This window comes from Oryza glaberrima, chromosome 3, assembly GCF_000147395.1.
Source record: "Oryza glaberrima chromosome 3, OglaRS2, whole genome shotgun sequence".
Classification (NCBI taxonomy): Eukaryota; Viridiplantae; Streptophyta; class Magnoliopsida; order Poales; family Poaceae; genus Oryza; species Oryza glaberrima.
In genome coordinates, this window is record NC_068328.1 from 1,434,515 (window position 1) to 1,438,183 (window position 3,669).

Below are 3,669 nucleotides of genomic sequence, written 5' to 3' on the forward strand. Positions count from 1 at the left end.
CCGGGGGAGGGGGCTTTGACCGGCCTTTTATAGAGGTGGGAGGTGGGTGTGACCCTTGGGAGGGAGGGGCGTATAGAATAGCTATTTATTCTATACCCCGGGTATAGAATAGTTTTTCTATATATATATATATTTATATATATATGGAAAAGCAAATCTGAGCTCGAGTTCATCTGCACCCACAATCTGCACCGTCCGTGTGTGTCAAGATGTGTGCGGCTGAAACTTGGCTTCCTCCCACCAAATGAAGGGTTACTACTTACTATAGGGGGAGATTGGGAAAGGTAACTTTTTTCTGCCTTCCAACATTGCCCCCCATCCTCCCACTAATCAGTCGCGCTCGCCGGCAGGGGCGGTGCCGAGGAGGCCGCCTGATGCGGCGTTGGGGACACCCAGGCGGCGCACTCTGACGATGGGATTGCGGAGCAGCCAGAAGCGTCGATTCCCACCTCCACATCCACGGTAGGCAACTGCGGCTTAGAGATTACGCTCCCTTTCCCTGCGTCAGCACCTCCCTCCTCGATGGGAGGTCGTGGGCTCTTGGCTAGGAGGAGACTACCTCACCACAGCTACGCCGGTGATGGTGGCTTTGAGCTGAGAGGAAGAAGGACCTAGCTCGAAGTGGATCTGGCCTGAAAGGAGGACGAAGCCAACAGCGGATGCGGCAGGGAGGGCGAGACCTCTTCCCGGTGACGGCACCTCCTTCGTCCACCTACTCAACATTGGCGGCTGTGGCCAAATGAGCTGAACACTCCTGTCCTGGAAGCGCTGAGCAGTGACGAGTTACAGCTCACTGGATCTTTTTTGTGGTTGACGCATTACTGTTCTTATCCTACGCATTACTGCTTCCCCAATGACCAGTTAGCTACTATGATTCTCTGACCCCCAATGTTCAAAGATGAGATTGTTGGTAGTTTGATTTTGAGGCTCTCGCTTCTCTTGATTTAAGTTGAAAGTTCTGACAATTTTGTTGATAAGCTTGCAGTTTCTGAAAATTACAGGTTAGCAGGGCTGTTGGTTGGCAAGCTACCAGTTTTCTGCATTTCTTTTAGTACAGCAGAACATTACTAGATCAGTCAACCATGTGATTAGCAGATATGCTAGTAGTTTCTGAAACTTTCTAGTTCAATGGAGAACTTTGTTGATCGGCTCACAATTTTTCTGAAATTCTCTGGTTCAGAAGAGCAGCAAAAATGAATTCTTTTTATCCTATACTGGATCAACTAGCCACATGATTTTTATTTTGAGATACATGCAGCCTTTGATCCTTTTTCCATCTACAACATCTTAATTACAAAGGCCTGTCTTGTAGGAGTATGTATCTACCTCATCGTTTTAACCTGTGTGTTCTATCTCTGATGCTATTCACTAGATGTACCTATCACATATCACATATGACCTTTATGGAGATATATATCGTCATGTGATTTGATTTTTCATTACGAGCAAGTTTGGTTCGAGGCCCAAACAAGCCTTACCAAAATTTGGCCAAAGGCACAATTTGGCATGGCCAATATTTGGAAAGGCCAAATTGTGTTTGGTTAAAGGCCAAAACTGACCTTGCCAATTTTTGGCTAAACTAGGTTTGGTTTGGTGCCATCAAATGGCTATGCCGTCAAATGCCATCCTATTGTGGATGGTCGTATTGCAAAAGTTTGAAAATAGCATCCAAAAAAAAAAATACAAACTTTACTATGTAAGTGAAAGCCTAAGTATGTACTTGCATTTGTGGCCAAAATGGCTACGTTGCTGTGTGTTGAAAGCCTTGAGATACAATATGACAGAAAACAGAATTGAAAGCTGCATAGTAGTGTAGCCATAGCACATTATATATTACAGCATTCGGGTTGGCATTAATCCCTACTTCATATGTGTCACACCACAAGTACCTACTACATAGCAGTGACATATATACATCATGAGGGTTTGCACTGTCCCTACTAGATACCCCACACTACCATCCCCTGCATGATAGTGCCAGCATACATCACATATATATAGCATCATGGGTTTTATCAAAATACATTGCTCCCTAACCAAAATGTCACCACCTGACACATGATTCACATAGTGCACCCATTGCCACCATTGCAAGCACATTTGCGCTCAAAGTAATCTATAACCCAAGCTTGGAAACTTGCATCACTTGCAACTCGCAGATACGAACGAAAGATTTCTTGTCCAGGCTTGGCAAGAAAGGTTGCAAGTTCAATTTTGTCACTTGCTGGGATGGTGAGATCTTCTATGCGCCTCCAAATACTTGCATTAGGATCTCCTACAATGGATTGTTCAACTGATGCAAGCTTGTTAGCAAGCTTAAGGATACTATCTGCCAGCTCATCTTGTTCTTCTTCCTTGTGGCTTGTTTTATGCTTCAGAGTCTTCTTGGTAGGTGATTTCACAGATCTACGCTTATGCCCTGAATAAGTGCCATCAGTAGTAGGACTATTGCGAGCTATCGTGTCAGAATCATGGCCACCATCTTCCAATGCAAATATGTATTCTTCCAACTCCTTGATGCTACCACTGCCATCACTATCACTACTACCATTTGCATTGAACTGGTCAATTGCTAGTGAACCATCAGCTTTTGAACAACCAACAAATAATTCTTCAAAGAGGTGAAAGAATTTGATAGGCTTAGTCAAGTAGTTATATTTAGTTGTCTGCCATGAGAAGAAACATAGTTAGAAATAAACAAATTTAGCACATTCTTGTATGAATTATAACTCAGAAATTATTGCACAATAATATAACTTACACCAAGTTTGTTTGAATCCTTCTCAGATGGGTCAATGTTAAATTTGCATGATGCTGCATCAAAACCATAGCCACTTTTCCCTAAAGCTGCACAAATCCAACTCCATTTTTCCTTGCATAGCCTTAAGTGCCTGTGGACTTGGCTTTTGGTGACTCTAATCCCAAACTTGTCTTTTAAAGCTATAGCACATTGCTGGTGGTGTTGTTTCTTCCACTTGAAGGTACTAGGTTTGTCTTTGCGGAGCTCTATATACCACTCAAGCATGAACTAAGTAGCATCATCACTCCAACTGATATACTTCTCACGAGAGCCACCTTCCTCGCTAGTACCTTATGTACGCTTTCCCATACTACATACAGTGAAAAAATTATAAGTTAATATTGCATATTAACAGATGATAGTCAGTTAATATAGTCAGTTAATGAAGTAAGAAGATGATTGGAAGAAACATAAATATATTAATATGATAATGTCTGATACAGTAGTATTAATACAACATACAATCCTCACAACTATTACAAAATATAATATCATTAATAGTCCATGGGACTAGTAATTCATTCACTAGTCAAAACATCATGAACATCCGCATTGTGTCTGTCATTCCACATCTGCTGAGCGATGTTATCACGCTTGGCTGCCCACTCACGTACATCATCCCCTTGGTCAGAGACACGGTTGCTGCTCCTTGGTAGGCGAGCGTACCACGTCTTCTCATCGTTGACAAATTCATCAGACCCATTCTCAAGTATCCAATTATGAAGAGCACAACAAGCAATAACCACCATTGATTGGGCTTTCAGTGGTATGAATGGCTTATTCATAAGAATCTTGAAACGATTCTTCAAAGCACCAAAAGCTCGTTCAATCGTAGTCCGAAGTGAAGAATGACGATAGTTGAAAAGCTC

General features: G+C 42.4%; 1 pseudogene; it reads right to left on the minus strand.

The window, feature by feature from the left end:
- Positions 1-1,260: 1,260 nt before the first annotated feature.
- Positions 1,261-3,109, minus strand: LOC127767739 (uncharacterized; annotated as a pseudogene).
- Between the last annotated feature and the right edge of the window lie 560 nt (positions 3,110-3,669).